The sequence below is a fragment of the Echinops telfairi genome, unplaced genomic scaffold (genome assembly GCF_000313985.2).
Source record: "Echinops telfairi isolate 266 unplaced genomic scaffold, ASM31398v2 ScPeMD7_31;HRSCAF=116, whole genome shotgun sequence".
In the NCBI taxonomy this organism is placed as follows: Eukaryota; Metazoa; Chordata; class Mammalia; order Afrosoricida; family Tenrecidae; genus Echinops; species Echinops telfairi.
Genome location: NW_022103928.1, coordinates 28,722,202 through 28,743,159, shown reverse-complemented (window position 1 = coordinate 28,743,159; position 20,958 = coordinate 28,722,202).

Below are 20,958 nucleotides of genomic sequence, written 5' to 3'. Positions count from 1 at the left end.
GGACCAACAATCAACCTTCATGGAACCAGCAGTCAAGAAATCAAGCAAGGGGTTGCACTGGGCACAGCTACTGCCACAGAGCTCTTCCCAGGGTTGAAAAGCAAATGTGTTGCTTTTCTGCCTGCGGTGTGCCTTACCTATGCCATGGTCTTTACAGCCGCTCGACAGGCATGCAAAAACTGGACGTGGAGAAAAGAAGACATAAGAATGGGTGCATTTGAGCTTTGAACATTCTATTATCTTCTCAGGGAGCTGGCACCCACTCACTGGTCTGCGGACAGATCTGCATTACCAGGCCTTTCAAGGATCCTTCCGGACACTGGCTGCCATCACTGCCTTCTGGTGGCCCTTTCTTTGAGGGGATCCTCACCCCCTTTCCCCGCTTTCCCAGTGCTTGTCAGGGACAGCCTCAGCGAGGACTTGCCTGAAGGCTGACCAACAACAGGGCAAGGATGCTCTGTAGAATCAAAGGTAGGGACAGAGGCTGCTCCGATGGGGCAGCTGGGAGCCCTAGAAAGTCCCCAGGGACGTAGGGGGCGTTGTTAGCCTGGGTAACATCTCATCAAAAACTCAGGTTCTCCTTCTTCCCCTTATCTCTTCAAGATTCTTGGGACTCCTCACCTTAAAGGGATGGGGAAGGGAACTGAGGCAGGACTAGGCGGGGAGGCCTGACAGTGTCACCACCCAGAGTTTGACCTTGGGGATCTGGATTTGAACTTGACAATTGGCTGTGTATCCTTGGGAGAGGCAATTTGCTGGTTGAGTCCCTGTTTCCCCATCTAAAATGGGGCAGAAAGCGGTTCGATTTGCTGTAAAGATTAAATGCAGTGGCACTTGCGAAGAGTTTAGCCTGGAATGGAGTAGACCCTCCCTTTGGGGAGCTGTTGCTTTGATGGTTGTTGAGCAGAGACTTCTACCTGGCGCCCCCTCCTCACTCCCTGCACTTTTCTCATCCCATTCAGGCTACAATCTCAGCTTAGACAAGCCCATATGTAGGCCCTGGAGACATGTCAAGGAGCTGGTCACTGCCTCCCCCAGGAGTGGCTGGTCTAGTGGCTTTTGAGTGGGGGCCACGAGGCTGGAATCAAAAGATCTGCCTTCTCATTCCAGATCTTCTACCAACTTCCTGGGTGCCCTGCAGCCTTTTCCCCTCCCCGGGGTGGCACCACACCCCACAGAGGGCCCATCGCCCCCCCCCTCCCGCCCAAGACCCTGGAAAGAGGGCAACGTCTCCTGGCTCCACATCTCCTCCTGCTCTGTTCTCCCAGAGGTGCCCTTGATAACAGCCAGGCTTTGTGAACTTGTGGGAGCAGCTGGATGATTTCATTGGCTGGCATTCCCTGCTGCTTCTTCACTAGCAGAGGGTTTCGTGGGAAACCGTTCCAGCGGCTAGATCTTCCTCAAGGGAAGTGGAGACATCCACCTGGGAACTACTCGAGCACCTCAGAGGCCATCTCTTACCACACCGGGAAAATGCCAGTTCACACCATCTCGTCTTTACCACGCGGCTCAGACCGCTCATCATTCCCAGGGATGGAAGACCCAGCTATCAGGAGATGTACCCAGTCCTGTAACTGACAAGACTTGAAGTTTCAGACATGGCTGGAAACAGGTGCTCAAATGCTATCTCTAATCGACAGAGGTGAGAAATGGAGGTCCCCGTGGCTGAGGACACAGCCAGGGAGTGCCTCCTCATGGGGCTGGCTCCTTTTTGGGCAGGCTTGCCTCCTTGAAGAGAAGGTGGCAACCAGCTGTAGCTCAGAACTCGGCCAACGGAACGAGTGTCTGTTTCCCTCCATTGCTTCAGCAAAAGCCCTTGTGAGGCCTGGGGCACATGGTTGTCTTTGACCAGTCTCTGGGTCAGGCATCAGGCTTTGAATGAGTACAGCCAGGGCATCTATTTATCTCTAAGGCAGAGGCTGGGCTGGCTTCCCCTGTGTCCGAGACTCAGAGTCTCAGTGGAGCCCCAAACACTGGGGAGTGGCTTCAGAATCCAGAATCGAGGTGTTTTGTGGTTTCTGGAATCCTTGGATGGGCTGTGTTGGACATGAGCACCTGGTGCTGGTTCAGGAGAAAGGAGTTAGCCAGCCCCATTGCTGGGCAGTGGATACGCTGGCAGCTGCCTTCCTGGGAGGGTCCTGCCACTTCAGAAAGAGCTTCTAGCTGTAGTGAGAAGCTGACCCATGAGAATGACACAAGCAGTGGCGAAGGTCTCCTGGGGACCTGCTCCTCTATCTGGAGATAGACCAACCTCAGCCCTTTCACACAGGCCCACACAATCTCATCTAGGGAGGCAGAGGCGGAGACGCATGCGTGCATTTTAAATCACCATTTATTAGACACCAACTGTAAGCTAATGTAGAGACCAGCTCTTCTTTTTCATTAAAGACGGGTATGCTCTGCAATGAGGAAACGTACATACAAAAGGAATAGCCAAAGTTAGGGTGAGGGGGTCCCCGCTACATAGATACTCCAGGGCCCGGTACTTTATTAGGAGCAGGCTTAAATAAGTTCCCTGCAACAGGTGACAGGTTTTAAACCAAGGGAAAGTTCACAATTTGAAGGTTTACAAGGAAGCAGTAACACTTCAACCACGTTGTGCACAGATGGGAGGGGAGGATAAGGTTGGGAACATGAAGTAACTGATAAGTCTGCAGATGGCTGCCTTCTGCAGTTTTTCTCAGGGAACAGGAGGCAAGTGTCTGTTTATCTCAGGCCAGCGGTTGCTTCATCAGCTCCCATGGCTGTGCCATCAGCATTCTCCCGCAGGCCATGCACCCATGAAAGGTGGTAATCCTTTCCCATTGGCCGAAGGAGCAAATAGCATTTCCCCCACAACTTACCATGGCATCTGCCAAAGAGCAGGCCCACTGACATGCCATGATCTCTACATTCCATATCCCCACAAGCATTCTGAAGCCCCTTGTCCATTATTTGGAATCTTTGCAAGAGCCTGAGAGGGAATAGGTGTGTGCTCATTATACAGATGGAGAAATTGAGGCTCATAACCATTTCCTTCAGTGTAGCCACAGTAGTGAGAAGGTAGAGATCAACAAACAACAACTCAGTAGGTACCAGGAAAACACCCCGAGCAGTTACAAGACAGAGAGGGTTTGCCAAGGAGGGGCCTGACTGATCAAGTGAGAAGGGGGTCAGCCAGAGAGTTTTGAAGACTTTAATGGCTAAAGACAATCCGGATGCATTTCACTAGAAAAATAATCATGAAGGGGGCATGCTCAGTAGAGGGCACAGGCTGGAGAGAGGTGAAGCAGCACAATAGGTGTAGAGCTAGAGCCACTGGCTATCCCAGGGGACAGTCAGGGCTAAAGTGGAGAGAGCGGCCACATCGGAGAGGCCTTTGGATTCTGGCCAGGGTGGCCTGTAGCAGCGGAGGGCACCTGCTGGTCAGTGGAGTGGTAGCAGACGCTAAGCCCATTGCCAGAACAGCACAACAAAGGGACAAGAAGCCTAGGACCTGGGCTAGGGAAAAGGCAGGAGCTGGCATCTGTAGGGTTTCTGGGTCTTCTGCTAAGTCTGGGCAGCTGGGGAGGCTCCAGTGCCCCCCATCCCATGGCCTTCAAGAATCCCACCATCATGGACTGAGTATCCATTCTGAGCCCAGTGCCCTCCTCGGTCAGGACCCTGAGTCCTTGGTGGAGACCCACGAGGGGTGTTATTGTCCCCATGGTGGGGAAGGGGAAGCTGTGGCTCTGACTGAAAAACAGCATGCCCCAGGGAATGGCAAAGTGGGCCTCAAACCCAGGACTGTGACTCCATCCCCTCTGGGCCTTCCATCATCCTGAAATAGCTCTGGACCCAGCATGCCCATTGCCACTGCGTGCCTAAGGAGACCTTGAGAGACTTGCATTAAAAATGTCTGTCCTGCAGGCTTTTGAAAAATTAAAGAGCCAATAAATGCTCATGCTTAAAATATTAAACTGTACAGGAGACTCTAAAGTGAACAGCAAGCCTCCTTGCCTCCCTGTGGGTGCCCATCTTGGGTACCCTACAGTCCCTCTGACCGGTTCTGGACCCGTGCCTGACTTCTACAGGATCCACTTCTAACACCAGAACCTGCATCGCTCTTCAAAGGCAGTCTTTCGGCTACTGGAGACGTCGGACTGGAGTTTGTGTCCCCACTCTGGCCCTTATGGACCATCGGCTGTTCCATGGTAGAATGATCATTTTTCCATGTAAGATATCCAGATTTAATTCTGGCCAATGCACTATCTGTACAGCCACCTCCCATCAGTCAGCGGGGGCTTGTGTGTTGCACTTTTACTGGACAGGTTTCAGTGAAGCTTCCAGCCTAAGACAGATGAGTAAGAAAGACCTGTCGACCCACTTCTGAAAATCAGCCAGCAAAACCCCCGAGGATCACAATGATTCCATCTGTAACCAATCGTGGGGACGGCACAGAACCAGGCAGCATTCTGTTACGTGTGCGTGGGGTCACTGTGAGGCAAGGCCTACTCAAGGACAGCTCAACAACACTCTGGTCCCGGGCAATTTTTAGCCAAAGTGAATACAGGAATCGGTAAGCCCAGCTCCCTTGCCTGAAATCAAGTCAAATGCTTATCCTCCAAAGCTCTTCTGCAGGAAAGCCTGCAGCTGTGGGCACACGTTTGCCTGGAGCCAGGCAGCACAGACTACATACACTCGTTGGCCATGAACGCTGCTCTCACAGCTTATCCAGGGAGAAGAAGACAACCAGTGAGCTGCAAAGGTGGGTCTAGTTCTCCACCTTTCCCTTGCTCGTCACCCTGCAGTCCCTTTCACTTAGATGTTGGGCTCGGTGATCACTTGCCTTGGCCATTCATTCATTCATTCATTCAGTGAACATCTATCGAGCACCTACTATGTACCAAGTGTGGTTTGTTCTGTTGACAGTCAATGTCACTTTCAATATTCTTTACCAGCACCATAATGCAAATGCAGCGATTCTTCTTTGGTCTTCCTTCTTCAATGCTCAGCTTTCACATGCCCATGAGGTGTGGTAGGCCAGGCTGACCAGAGAAACAAATCCAGAGACAGTCATATGTGTGTAAGCATGAGCTTCATATCAAAGAGTAATTGTGTATAAAGAAAACATCCCAGCCCAGTCCAGATCAAGTCCAGAAGTCCGACATTAACTGGTAAGTTCAATACTAGTCCCCAAATCCTTCTTCAGATCACACAGTCACATGCAATGATGCAAAATGCAGGATGATGACAGGCCGGTGTGTGCGAAGGCTTGTGGCTACAATGGCGGTAGAAGCATCTCAGCACTGGCATGGGTCTCCACGTGGCTCCTCCAGCTCTCTGAGTGTGGCTCTTCAACAGGAAGGTGAAGCAGAGAGAGAGCTCTTGCAGGTCTCAGCAAGTCTCCAAGTGGCTTGTCAACCGGAAGATCAAGGCAGAGAAAGAGAGAGGAAGTTCCCAGAATTCTCATGAGAAGGCCAGGCCCACAGGAGGCATAATAAGGCTGGGACCTGATTGGCAGGCTAGACTCCACCCCACCCCCCTTTACTCTTAATACCCTCAAGTTGGCATGAGGTTATGTAACTACCACATGAGAATAGCATGCTTTGGGTCAGGAGCACCTCGGTCCTCGAAGTGACATCCTTGCTTTTCAATACTCTAAAGAGCTTGTGTGCAGTAGGGTTCCTCCGTGTGACGCCCCGTGTGATCTCCTGACTGATCCTTGACAACATCAGCCTTCCTCATTTATCACTCTATTACCTTTGGTCCATGTGAGGATTCGGGTCTCTTTACACCGAGTTGTAATCCATACCGAAGGCTGCAACCCTTGATCTTCATCAGCAAATGTTTCAAGTCCTTCTCAATTTTGGCAAGCAAGGTTGTGTCATCTGCATATTGCAGACACCATCCTAAGGGGTCTGTCCTATACGCAAAGGTCACCATGTTAGGAAGAGATTTAGGAGAAGATAGTCAGCAAATCTAGTAACCAACTCTCCTCCACCATCCTGAATCCAGCCTCCGCTCCTTCATAACACGCACACCTGCAACTGCAACCACCCACCCAAGGTTGGCTCCAGAAATGAAAACCACGTGCCCTCCTTGCGTGGCCTCCTGGGAGACCCTCTTGAAAGCGATGGCAATGACGGCAATGGTGGTGGTGGTGACCGCGAGCGATGACGCTGAGAGCGTAAGCATTTGCGTGGCATTTTCGCCCGCCCCAAGTGCTTTCCTGGATCTAAGTGCTTTGCAACTTTGATCTCATGAAATCTTTACAACGACAACCCGGGGAGAGTCCTGTTATTTTTCCATCTTACAGACGAGGACACCGAGTGAGGCACAACGAAACGCAGTGGCTAGCGAGAACACCGCGAGGCCTCAGAAGCTGTTTCTCCGGTGCAAGACCCCATGGCAACTCCGGAGGCCGCCCTCTCCCCTCGCCTGGTGTGTCTCCGGGCTCAGTGGAAGCAGCAGTCCTCAGAGCCCCGGCTGTACCACACGATTCACTCGGGAGGCCAGTCCTGTTGCAGTGATAAAACCCAAATCCCCGGGAGGGGAGGGAATCCGAGATTAAATTCTGAACACCTGGTTTGCAGAAGGCAATGGACATGACCGTGGAAGTCCAAAATCTATCTGCAGGGGCCCCACATGGATTAAGCCTTCGGTAAATCCCCTCTGACCATAGTCCAGGGCTGTGAATAGCCTTGCTATCAGACAGAGAGCACTGTAAGGTCGATGATGCCACATGTGGTTAGGTTAAAATGTAACACTTTATCCTTTGACCTCCCTTTTGGCCCCTTTTAAAGTTGTTCTGGTTTGAAATATTTTCTTTCTTTTTTTTTTTTTAATTGAGGCTGTTCGGTTTTTCTGTTTGCTTTTTTTTTTTTTTTTTTTTGCTTTCCATTTGTGTTTTTTACGGTTGTCTGTATATGATATCTGGGGTAGGTAAATCTACAGAGACAGCAATTGGATTAATAATTACCTAGGTGTAAGGGCATGGGAGGATGGGGTGGGGGGGGGATAAGGAACTAACAATAATGAGTACGAGAAGAAAATGTTCTGAAATTGATTGTGGTGATGATTGTATAACTCTTCTTAATATGATCAAATGATTAAATTGTGTGATAGGTGAATTATATGCCAATAAAACTATTTTTTAAATCATTTTATTAGGGGCTCATACAACTCTTATCACAATCCATACACACATCAATTGTGTAAAGCGCATTTGTACAGTCATTGCCCTCATCATTCTCAAAACATTTCCTCTCCACTTAAGCCCCCAGCATTAGGTCCTCATTTTTCCCCTCTCTCCCCGCTCCCCACTCCTTCATGAGCCCTTGATAATTTATAAATTATTATTTTGTCATATTACAAGGAACTATATGTGACCTCCTCCCTTGGGGACAGACAACAGAAAAGTGGGTGAAGGGAGACGTCGGACAGGGCCAATAAAACTATTTGTTTAAATGCCAGGTGTAAAGGCCTTCTCCACCTAGTCTCCCGTATGTAGCAGGAACACAGCCTGCCCTTCTGCCCCAGGCCCAGCTTTGTGGACATGGGCTACCTAGACTCTGAACTACATGCCCAGGCGGCAGTTGGAAGCTAGACGGGACTTCTGGGCTCAGAGAGTGCAGCTATCTGCCCAGGGCCCCACAGTGATGATAGGAAGAACCAGGATTTGAACCCAAGTTCAATGACCCCAGGCCTCGGTGGTTGTCACTTCAGACGTGTGGTACTCATCCAGCTCTCATCTGAAGACAGTGGCCTGGCCTGTTTGGGGCCCTGTGTGGAAAAGCAATCACTGACATTTACGGAGTGTTAGTTGCTGAGAGCCAGAGCCTTACACACATGACATCATGTCATTCTCTCAACTGCCCCAGATGGTTCAGACCATTTTATTTGTTATTTGATTATGGTCAAATAGTTACAGTCTTTTGTTGTTGTTGTTGTTGTTGTTGCCATTTCGACCATTTGAAAGTGTACCATTCAGTGGTATTAATCACATTCACCACGTCGTGCAACCATGACCACTATCCCTTTCCAAAAGTGTTTCATCATCCCAAACAGAAGCGGTGCCCGCTAAGCAATAACGCCTCATTTTCCTCCCCATCCAGTCCCTGGCACCATCCATAAAGGTTAGTCTCGATAGACTTGCTTATTCCGGATAGATCACTTGTGTGTTAGTCTGGGTAGACTAGCCAAACAAATTCACAGAAACTCGTGTGTGTATATATATATATATGCATCCCAACCCAGTACTGTCCAAGCCCATAAGTCCAACATTAGCCCATATGTCTGAAAATGATCCACAAAGTCCTCCACCATCTCACAAAACACACACAATGGCGCCGACTGCAGGAAGAAAGCCAAATCAGTGAGAGTGTAAGCATCTCAGCGCTGGCAGGGGTCTCCACACGGCTACTCCAGCACCCAGGGCTGCATCGGGATAGGTCCATGTGGCTTCTCCTCAGGAATGTCTTGCAGGAAGTGAGTCGTGCCAGCTGAAGTAAGGAACTGGCTAAGGCAGCTGCATCCTGGTCTGACCATCAGAAAAGCAAGAGACCGGAGAACTAGAGAGGCGAGGCTCACCGAGCCAATGATCTCTCCGCCCTTCGGTTGATTCCCACATGTGTTTATGGGCCAGGTTGGCACAATAAGCCTTAACTATCTCAACGTGTAAGTGGGATCATACTGTAGTTTCCCTTTTGTGTCTGACTTCTTTCAGTCTGCAGGATAGTGTGAAGGTTCATTCACATTGTTGCACGGATCAGGCCTTCTTTCTCTTGATGGCTGAGTAATAGTCCTTTGGAGCACAGCATTTGTTTATTCATCATCTGCCGATGGATTGCTTCTACCTATGAACTCTTGTGAGTCGTGCTGCAGTAAACATTAGGGTACAAGGGTCTATTTGAGTCTCTGGCTCCCCATTATTTGAAGTCTCTACCTCTGAGAGGAAGCGCTGGGTCAGGTGGTATTTCTAAGAGTCTCTGGGTGGTTCAGTTAGCTAAGTGCTGAATGATGGTGGAAAGGTTGGCAGCTCCAACCCACCCCGAGTCACCTGGAAGTAAGGTCTGCCGATCTGCTTCTGAAAGGTTACACCTTTGAAACCCCTCCTGGAGAGCAGTTCTGCTTTGTACGCACAGGGTGGCCAAAAGTAGGCCGTGGCTTGAGAACACAGTAATTCGATGTTTAACTCTTTGAGGAATCTCCAAGCTGTTTTCTACAGAGGCTGTGCCTCTTTACCATCTGCTGGCCTTGCCCGCCTGGCATTCTTGGCTCCTTTTCTGGGAAGGGTGCACTGGAGTGAAATTTCTTAGTCTGGCTCTTCTACCTTGGTAACTCATGCCAAGGGCTTGGGTAAGACTACAAATAGGGTGTGTTTCACACTCATTGAAGAGATTGCCGCCACCCTCCAGCTAGAAGGATGAGCCGCCTTTGAAGCAGTAGCAGAGGAGAGAAATCCTGAGGACTTTGGAAGGTCACGTTCAAGGTCTCTGCCTGCAGTGGCAGAGGTCGCGGAGACCAGATGCATCACAGACTGCGGGAGACTCAGAGGAGCAGCACGGAGGTGATGGGTCCCTTCTTATCTGGTCTGAGATGATGGAACTGTGGGACAGAGTGATGGGGGCTGGCGGGGTGGACTGGTTTCCTGGCCCATGGAGGCAAAGGCCAAGGGACCATGTGACTGAAAGAGTAAGAACCAGAGAGAGATCAGCCTACTGACTGAGAAGACCAGTGCCGGTATCCTTATTGTTTGCTGATCCTAACTTGTGGTAACCTATTAACTTTCCTGATAACCCCCTGTGATTGAGAGTATTGTCTGTGAACTCTGTGTGACCTTTGCAGGGAATTCACAGGTGTGGAGCGGCGTAGGAAGAGCCGTACGTTGGTCAGAATCGGTCCTGAAAGATGGAGCCATGCCTGACTCTGGTGGCACTAGGGAAGCCAGAGGAGGTCAGGTATGTCCACCCCCATGTTGCTTACCACAAAGGGCACCTACCTTCCTGCTGCGGTGGCACCACTTTGCCTTTATTGTTGGCTGTGGGTCAAGCCTGTCAATCAGGAGATGCTCATTAACATGAGCACGTGACCTGAGCTTGGCCAATCAGATGCTCTCTTCTGGGACTTTGCCTCTTGTAGCATGTGACACACACACACACACACACAAACAAACAGGGGAACCATTGCACCTTGTCCAGCCTGCTTGTCCTTGCTGCATAGACAGGCTCACCCATCTGAGACTTGCTGGCTTGGGGACTTTGACTCCCCACGCTGTCCCCTATCTTTTCAATCAGGGCTCCCATATCTTGGTTGAAGTTAGTTGAGTCAGCTCCTATTTCCAGCCTGCCAGCCAGAACCCCAGCCAATGCCAGCAAGTGCCATGGAATTCAAACCCAGCCGGCCTTATGCCAGAGTCCAAAGTCTTAGCTGTGGCCTAGGGTAGGACTATTTGGGCAAAAATTGGGAAAATAGACATTTCCAGGGAGCAGGAGCACTGTGGGCTGAGGCTCTGACATGGAATTTCCTACCATAAGAAAGTCATTATTTTTGTAAAATAATAAGGTCTTAAATTACCCAGGTGTTAGTTTTTATTCTTTTCGGTCTTTGGGGCTTCACCAACTCTAAGTCCAACTCCTGAGATGCTGTAAAAATCACGGGTTTGTTGTCGCACAGTCTGAGGAGCTAGAAGTCGAAATTAAGTGCCCGAGACTTCCTTTGGCGTTCCTTGGCTTCTAAACTAGCTTGCACGTAGACTCTTCCCTCTCTGTGGGCCTCTCTTGTCGTGTCTCTTTCTTTTTTATTAAACACTACTCAGAAGGAATGAGTGTTTACAAGTTACGACAAATTAAAAAAACAAAAACAAAAAACATAGATCCTGGAATGAATTCTGGGCTCCACTAAATCCTAGCTCCAACTTAAGAACAATTGGTTCTTACATCATGGCCCTGCTCAACACTCAACTTCATGAAATGATCACTGAAGATAAGGGTGCTACAGCAAAGGGTGGTGAAGAAAGCAGATGGAGCCCGGCTATTAATCAGAATAGTGTCAAGGGTCTTAAAGGCTTGTATTGAAACACGCAGCCATCTAAGCAAGGAGCCAAGTAAGTCCACACAGAAGAAGCACACCAGCTCGTGGGAGCCAAAGAGGACAATTACAAAATTTCAATATGGTGAGAAGAAAAGTGTTAGAGCTGAAAATATGGACACCCAATTTGGAGATGACTGTGGAGGACAGTGGGAGCCCAAAATCCATCTGCAGAATATCGAGTCAGACCGAGCCGCTAGCAGATCCGTTAAAGCCAAAGGCCAGAGTCCCAAACAGCCTTACTATCCAGCAGAGACCATTGCAATCCTGATTATGCAGGGTTGAACTCAGTGCCGGGCCAGTTGTCCTCCCTATAGACATGACCTGAATTAGTACTGGGTAGAAGTATCTCTTAAATGTCCTATGACAGAAATCTCTTCCCGGCTTTTTGAATGTTGATGGGGGCCTTCTCCCTCTTACGCATCGTTTGTAATTTTTTCTTTAAACTAATATGATCTTATCCTTACCATCTTAGTGTGATGTGACTTACACTGTTTTCTGTTGGGTTTCCCAGCTGTGATGCACAGGAGAAATGGATATATAACGATAATAACTGATACAAGGTTTATAGGGAATGCAGGGGTGGGGGGATAAGCAATAGGGAGGGAAAGGGTGTTTTAGGAGTAAATAATGAAGGCAGGAGCAGAGGGAGGGAGCACTAAGGGGGATCTCAATTGTACAACTCAGTTTAAAGGCTATATAACCACAGTGTGTGTGTGTGTGTGTGTGTGTGTGTGTGTGTGTGTGTGTGTGTAAAGGCTCTGAGATAGATGTGATGCTGATTGTACAACTCCCCTTGATGTGATTGAACGATTGACCCATTCAATTGTATGTTATATGAATTATGTGCCAATAAAACTGCTGGGGCAAAAGAGAAGGAATTAGTGTTAGGACTCATCCTATGCCAACATACCCTCGTGAACAACACAACGATGACAAACACCTTTCTTCTAAACAAGGTCAGTCACAGATTCTGAGGTTAGGCCTTCCCTTCCCCTGTGGGGGGAGCAAAATTCAATCCATCATAGTTGATCATCTGAAGGGCATTTGGCTTCTTTGTTACCACCCCACACCTGTCCCTGTTAACTGGCCTGGGGCCCTTAGCAGAGCATCGGCCCGTGGCTCCCGCTCAGGTTTGGAGCGGACAAGAGTCCCTCGTGACCATGCTCCGAGGACACTGTGATCCAGCCTCGTGTCCCCAGCTCAGGACGCTCATTCCATTTCCATATTTCTGTCATATTCACGTTCCTCCTGGGCTATCATTTTCTTCATCTTTTGTTTTAAACTGGCATCTTTTTAAAAATGTAAAGTCATCTAACAAATCTAGAATGCTTACACCCCTACTGTACCAAGGGTGCCATGATACCTGTCCATAAAAGAAATACATCCAGGAGGGGAAACAGCATGAAGTATGACCAGGCAGGCAGCCTCCCTGAGCCTGAGGTTGGAAAGGGTGGTTGTGCTGTTGCTAGCTGCCCTCGAGTCACCCGCCGAGTCCTGGCAACTCCTTGCACTACTGAGCAAAATACCCACAGGGCCTGCACCAACCTCGTGATTGCTTGCAGATTGTACTGATGTGTCCATACGGTTTCCATTGGCTGGTTCTTGGAAATAGATCATCAGGCCTTTCTTCCTGGTCTGTCTTAAACTGCAAGCTTTGCTGAAATCTGTTCAGTGGCGTAGCACCATGCTTAGGCTCTGCCCACAGGTCATGACAGGGCGTTGAACCTAAGATGCATTGAGTGGGAGGTGGGTTGGGTGGGTTCTCCAGAGAAACAAACCCAATGATGTTTGCATGTGTATGCAAATAGAGTGAGATCTGTGTCAAGAAATGGCTTACATGGTTGTAGTCATAGATAAGTCCAGTCGAGTTCTAGTCCCTAGGTTAGGTGCCAGTTGGAGGCTTCTGCTGACTCGTTGTAGCCTTGGAAACTGATGAACAGGAAGCAGGAGGGGCACAGGCTGGTGGATGCAGAAGTAACTAAAGCTGACGTGAGCTGAATGAATCCAAGGTCGGCAGTCTACTGATGGCTCCTGGCATCAGTAGGTGGCATGACAGGAGATCTATGAATCAGACACAAGATCCAGATTCAGTAGAATGCAAAGCGGAGAGAAAGCAAGCTCAGAATCTCTCTTACACTAAAGACCACATCCCCAGGAGTTCCCATCCAGGATGCAGCCTGATTGACAGGTTGGGCTCCATCCCTGCCTTCACCAGGTATGTCTAGTTGACAAACTCTAGCCATCACAGACCACCCCTTCTCAGCTCGACACCTGTACACAACTCTTTAACCATACATAATCTCCAAAGACAATAATAAAATCATACTTGTGCCTTACATGATACAGCTAACATATGTACAAATGAAAACACAATAACTCCTTTTCAGCTTATATTTTATTTCATTTAGTAACTGGTATTTTATTGGTTCTTTTGAGGATCAGTTACAGAGAACTTGTAAAAAAATGTGTATATAATTTGTTTTTGTTGTTGTTGTGCGGCTTCACACTGGCTGTATTGCTGATGTTTGGGGCTGGAAGGGGATGGCAGTCTGTCCACTCTGCTACCATTGGCTGAGGATATCCCAGGAAACTGACTCAGCTCGGTATCCACAGCCAAGGGAAGACAAGAACTCTGCCCCAGATCTCCAGCCAGTTCATGGACCTCCAGCTCGCAGTTACATTTTTATCAGGTTGTCAGGGTAACAGAGTTGGGGGAACAGCTCAGCTGCAGGTAGTAATTCAAGCTCTTAACAAGCTAGTGTACATTTCTTGCTAATTGGGCAGGCAGAGTTTGCAGACACCTCGGAAGATTCAAGGTCTTTTTTGGAGAGCATAGAGAGGGAAGAGGAGAAGGGGGGATAGCTCAGCGCCATCTCCACATCTTATATTTCATAAGTGAGCAAAACAAAAATATTCATATATAAATGGGAACTACTCATAACAATGATGGTCCTTATTCCTGCAGCTAGTCACATGGCTGTCACTGGTATTTAGAACTACCTTCTTCGACGACCCAGTGCATAGTTCCTTTATCCTCAGCAAGTATCTTGGTTGGTCATGGGTTCTTTACCTGGTGGGGTGACCTAAACCTCCGTTCCTGAAGAGTCTGGGCCATAAGTAGTCATGTCAGAATTGGGGTGCCATACTTTACCATTGACTTTCATCACAGGACGTGGTCGTACTAAGAGACAACATAAGGAATCTCTTGGACGCCAAATTTCGTCTTCTTTACCTCCATTAGGCAATACTATCCCAATTTCCCCTTGGTAGTTGAGATCAATCACACCACTCAGCACAGCGACACCCTTCTTTGCCTGCTAATCCAGAAGAAAGAAGAGTCCAAAATGGCCAGGCTTTCCTAACTTCCAGTTCAATGGGAACTGGTATGGCTCTAGGTGGGAGTATCCCTCCCTTTGGAATGAAGACCTCAGGACCGAAAGAGCATAGCTTGCAATGGCAGGAAGCAAAAATGTGGTGAGTGGGTCATTAGGAGTAATAGTGAGTCGTGCCACTCCTATTTCTACCCCTTAGTTCCTGGACCTGTGAATCCTGGTTATTGGAGAAGCAATGCCGTTTCTTGGATGCCGGTTTAAAGAACGCACAGCCTCCTGAAGAACGTGGTCACAACCCTGCCAGGTGCTGCCACCGACTTGGTGCCTTAATTGTGTCTTCAGAAGTCCATTCCATCATTCTATGGAGCCAGTGGCGTCAGGATGGTGGGAAAGATCAGTAGATGCCCTGCATCTGGGCCCTTGCCACACACACTTCATTTGCTGTGAGGTGAGTCCCTTTATCTGAGGAGATTTTGTGTGAGACATCCTGCCAGGGAATGAGACATTCTCTAAGTTCACAGGTGGTCATTTTAGCAGAGCTTTGTGTGCAGGGAAAACAAATCAGTTTGCAGAGAAAGTGCCTATTCCAGTAAGTACAGAATACTGCCCTTTCTATGAAGGAAGTGGTCCCGGGTGATCAACTTGCCACCAGGTTGCTAGTGGATCTCCCTGAGGAATGATCCCACATCACAGACTCAGTCATGGTATGTGTTGCTGGCAGATTGGACGGCCAGCAGTGCCAGTAGCCAAGACAGCCTTAGTGAGTGGAGCCCATTGCTGAGACTATGCATAACCTCGCTCTCTGCCCCCGTGGCCACTTTGCTCATGTGCCCATTGGGCCAGGACAAGAGTGACTGGGGAAAGAGGGTGACTGGTTTCTAGAGAACCTATCATCCTATTCGCTTGCTTGTTAAAGTCATCCTCTGCAGAGATGACCTTCCGGTGAGCATTCGCATGAGACAAACGTGTTCATTTTTTTTGGCCTAGACAGAAAGGTCTCTCCACATACCTCTTCCCCCCACCTCCTTGTCACCAAGTTTCGAATCGTGCTCCTTCCAGGTCCCTGACCATGCAGCCAAGCCATTGTCCACAGTCAATGAGCTAGTATACAGTCACACATTTGGCCAGTTCTCCTTCTAAGCAAAGGGAACTACCAGGTGTCCTTCTCGAAGAACTGCCCCCTGGGAGGCTTTCCCTTCAGCGCTGTCCTGTAGAGAGGCCCACAAAGTAGCTATAGCGTGGCTGCTATCCACTTTTCAGTGTTACTTGCATATCGTGAAGAAGCATCAATCAACAAAGCACACCTTTTCTATTCTTAGCTGATCATTAGAAACTCGGCCTGAGGCTATAGGTGCAGGCGGGGAGAAATGCTACGCTGTGGCTGGCATGGAGACCACGGGCACTTCAGCCTGATCTCAGAGCCATCACTTTGGTTTAATGACGGAGTGCTGCTGCTGTGCCCATCCAGCTCTGTGACTGGTGGGTCAGACAACCCCCAGTTCAGCTGTCTGGTGACTGACTCGGTGGCCCAGGGTGAGGCATTCCGTCTTCACCAAGGCCCAATAACAAGTTTTCAGTGGGGGAGTTAGATGTTTGCCGAGGGTGGCAGAGCTTTCATGAAAAACCCTGGGTCTGTGCTGAGATTCACCAATCTGGAAATGCTGAAGACGCCAAACAGCATCTCGATCTGCCACTGACCCCTCAAGCACCATTGGATCAGCTGGATCCTGTGGCCCAACGGGCAGCCTGGCCTGCACAGGGCGACCTGAAATTGTTACAGGGCCTTCTCTTGTTCTGGGACTCCCTCAAAGCTGTTAGCTTCTCCAGTCACTTGATGTATAGGCCTGAGCAGCAGCCCACCCAAATGAGGGCCACCCCACAATCCACTGGGGCCCACCAGGGGTTGTGCCTCCTTTTCCGTTGTGGGAGGGGCTAGGTGCCATCACTTATCTCTCGTGTTTGTAGGGGTATCTCGACATGCCCCTCTGTACACCAGTGGATCCCTAGAAATTTCACGGAGGTGGAAGGTGCCTGAATTTTTCTTGGGTTAATTTCCTACCCTCGAGTATGCAGATGGTTTACCAATAAATCTAAAGTCAGTGATATTTTTTCATTACGAGGGCCAGTCAGCAAAATGCCATCAACGGAATGGACCAGTGTGACATTCTGTGGAAGAGGAAGGTGCTCAAGGTCCTTGCGGACTAAATTAGGGCAGAGTCTTAGAGAATTGATGTAACTCTGAGGGAGAATTGTCAAAGCGTGTTGTTGCCCTGGCCAGCTGAAGGCAAACGGCTTCTGGTGGCCCTTTGAAATTGCCAATGGACAAATCCCTAGCTTCCTACCAGGGACCAGGAGAAGTAGCAATTTGTTCAAGAAAGGAAGCCACATCTGGAACAGCAGCTGCAAGTGGAGCCACCATCAGATTGATTTTACGACAATCTACTGTCATTCTCCAAGACCCTTCTGGGTTTTGTACAGGCCAAATAGGCAAATTATATGGCAATATGGTGGGACTCGCCCCCCCGGGCATCTTTCAGGTCCTTGACGGTGGCACCGATCTCTGCAGTCCCTCCAGGATCACCGATTGCTTTTGTTTTACTACGTTCCTAGGCGGAGGCAGTTCTCATGGTTTCCACCTGGCTGTTCCCACCGTAATCCTACATGCTGGAATCCGACATGGAGTCTCTGCTAGTTGCTGAGTACGGCTACTCAGATAGTGCTCTCCTGGAACTGGGGAATTACTCTGGGATGAGTTTGTGGACCTACTGGACCCACTGTGAGACAGACTTGAGCTACAAGGCCATTAATAAGTTGGCATCCAGCTGCTCCCATTCTGACTGCTGGGCCTTTAAAATGGTTTGGGTCTCCCGGGATTAAGGTTAATTCAGAGCCGGTGTCCAGTAATCCATGAAAAGCCCGACTATTTCCTTTTCCCCAATGAATAATCACTCTTGTGAAAGGCTGTAGATCCCTTTGGGGAAAGCTGGGAGAAAGACAAACAGTATAAACCTCGGAGGGGGGCGGGGCGGTAGTGGGGTCCTCCCTCAAAGGAACTCAGCCCCCTTTCATTCAAGGTCTGTAAACTGGCTCAAGTTTTGGAATTGAATGAGGAGTCATGACTCCATTCTGCCAATTTGAGTTAGACTGGTGTTCACTTGATCTAGAATTTTTCTGCGTGCACAGGTCAAGGAAAGATTTACAGGTCACGTAGGCTTCCCATCTATTTCACTCATAGGGACACCCTGCCTAAGAAGCCAATGTCAAAGGTCCATATAATTCAGACTATTTTGATTGCTACTTTGATTCTGCTGGTCATTCTGGTAACCACAGACATTGTCTCTGTCCATTTAGGGCTGCCATTTGGCCCCTACTCCCAGGGGGCCCGTTCAGCCATGTTGCAAGAAATTGTCTTAATTCACGTAGGGCAGTTCCCACAGTCAAGCCTGGCTGACCTACAATAGCAATCCCAGGAGTCCTCTGTGATGATGGGACTCCCTTCACAGATTTGTTTCTTACTGTTTTGGTGAAAGGTGACTTGGGAATTCCCTTTGTGAGTCTATGGATTTATCCTGATAAATCCACTCGAACATGCCAAGTTCCCTTAGCATTTGGATACTCTCTAAAATCGTAGGCCAAGATTGGTCTGGTACTTCAGCTTGGCTTAGTGTTGGCATCTCACAACCCATGCCTCGCCAAGGACCAAGCACATGATGAGATCCTCTCCTAACCGCTCGAATCAAAGCACGAGGAAAGAATCAATACTTACGGGTGAATTCAGACGGATCCAAGCTTATGTTCCCAGTACAAGGGTCCCACAACCATTAATAACCACTCCCACCCATATTCTCCAGGCTTCTGTCTGTACAGATTGGAAAGTATAGCACTCCTTTAGTATAGTCCACCTCCTCCTGGCTCGCCGTGTCTGGACTTCTCTTTCGGACACTCCCTGTGACTGAGGTCTAATTGTGGGTCCAGGCAGCAGTGTCCGGTAAGGCATCTGCCTCACTTCGGACACAGCACCAGGGTCCACATCAGCTTCCAGAACACCAAGAAAGCAAATTCACAGGCCTTGAGTTGATGCCACTCCAGAGTGCCCCTGTAGGGCAGGGCAGAACTGCCCTTGTGAGTTTCAAGGCTGTAACTGTTTATGGAAGTAGAAAGCCCCGTCTTTCGACCGTGGAGAGGTTGGTGGTTTCAAACTGCTAACCTTCTGCATAAGCGTTATGCTGCCAGGGCGCCTACTCATGTGTATTTGGGCTAAGCTCCTTTCGTGTGGGGTGGGAATAGTAGTTTTGCTGAAACTGGACTAATCCTCCAGATGGGAGGGTTGATGCTGGCAGTGGGAGTGGCTCAGTGGAATCTAGGGCAGAATGTCTCCATCTTCTGCATCATCAGCCCATCTAGTCCCACCCCCATGTTCAGGGTCCCATTTCTTTCCAAGCAGTGCTCTCACTTTAATATCAGACCCCGTTGTAAGTTCAAAAGTAAGCTGGCATTGCCATGTAGCTCTCGTGTGAAAAGACTCTGCGTTTGGTTTTCAGCAATATCAGCTCTGTTACTAGAAGAGATGAAGCAGTCTTTCCTGGCACACATAGAAGATTTGAGGTCTTTTATTCAGCATTTGAACTAGGCTTCTGAGACCCAGATATCTATCTTTCTTTCAGCACTTGGGCTAGTGTACGGAGCACCTACTGACCAGCTTCCCTGGATTTCCTATCCTGGCAAAATTGCAGGAAGATTTCAAGCCTGTGATCACCCAGAGCCTCACTTCTCACTAACCCTTCATCTCCCGGTGGTGGTGCTTTGGGTTTTAGCTCTGCCACTTATGCCCTGGATTAACAGTGCCCTCTGTACTAGTCCTGACTTGCATTTACCAAGAGAGGGGTGGAGTTCTCGGTGTCTTTAGGTCCAACCTCTTCTGAGAACCCGAAGAGAAAACCCAACTTCATGCTTTTGTTTCTCTAGAATGACTCTCAGCACCAAATGCATTAGGTTGCATTTTCCAGAGAAACCCCATTAGTCCTGTTTAAGTCTGTCGGTCAGAGGTGAGCTGGAGGGTTCTCCTGCCTAGCGTAGCTATGGAACCTGACCAACCAGAAGAAAGTAAACAAAGCAGGGGGCCACAGGCTGGTGGGTGCGGATGCCAATGAATCTGAGGTAGGCATGTCACTGACTGTTCTGGGATCAGCAGGCAACATAATAAGAGGTGGACAAAATAGGTGCAGCAGGGTCCAGATCCAATGGAAGGCAAAGGGGCAACCAAGAGAGAGATCTTGATTCTGCTCAGGAACTCGCTTACAAAAGGTCACACCCCCAAAGAGGTGTCATCCACCTGTGAACTGATGGATAGATTGGGCTCCACCTTTACCTTCAACCAGTATGTCAGTTGACATAAAAGGTAACCATCACACGAGGTGGTAGTTGTATTAGTGACCCACCGCTACCTCCGTCTGCAGGGATCGTTCAACAACTGAGGTGCTGTCGAGCCAGTGCGCACACATAGAGACTCTTTGTACAACAGAACGAAATTCTGCCCGGTCCTGCACCATCATCACAATTTATGCAGGCGCCCATTGTTGAAGCCCCTGTGTCAACACATCTGCTTAAGGCCCTTCCTCTCTTTGGCTGCCCATCTACTTTACCAAGCAGATGTCCCTCTCCGGGGACTGGTCTCTGCTGGTCACATGTCTGAAGCCCAGGAGATGACGTCTCGCCACCCTTCTAAGGAGCACCCTGACTGCACGTCCTGTGCCCCCGCCACTGTTCTCCACCAGCCCCACACTGCAAGAACATCGGTTCAGCTCCTTTCCCAGAGTCGCCTTTTTATTCTTATGAAATCCCAGTGTTACGAGCAACATGCAGGACTGATCTGTCTATGTTTTTTGACAAAATATGGATCAGCGTCAAATCAATAAACTTGAATGCTTTTGTCTTTTAAAACTGTTCATTTCGATGTCAGAAAATTGAGCGTTGTTTTCATGTGTGGTCACAGTTTTCGACTTACATCTCTCCTTGAAGATGTACAAAACTTGTATGCCAATGACACTTGACTTATTGATTTTTGTGGACCTTTGAAAAGCAAGTTTTATTGGCACATAATCCACATGTCATATAATTCATTCATTTCATCATATCAAGAAGAATTGGACAGTCACGACCACATTCAATTTTTTTTCTGTCTTTTTTAAAAATCATTTTATTAGGGGCTCATACAACTCTTATCACAATCCATACACACATCAATTGTGTAAAGCGCATTTGTACATTCATTGCCCTCATCATTCTCAAAACATTTCCTCTCCACTTAAGGCCCCAGCATTAGGTCCTCATTTTTCCCCTCCCTCCCCGCTCCCCCCTCCCTCATGAGCCCTTGATAGTTTAATAAATTGTTATTTTGTCATATCTTGCCCTGTCCGACGTCTCCCTTCACCCGCTTTTCTGTTGTCCATCCCCCAGGGAGGAGGTAACTTATAGTTCCTTGTAATCGGTTCCCTCTTTCCTACCCACTCTCGCTCTACCCTCCCTGTTTCGCCACTCACACCACTGGTCCTGTAGGGATCATCCGCCCTGGATT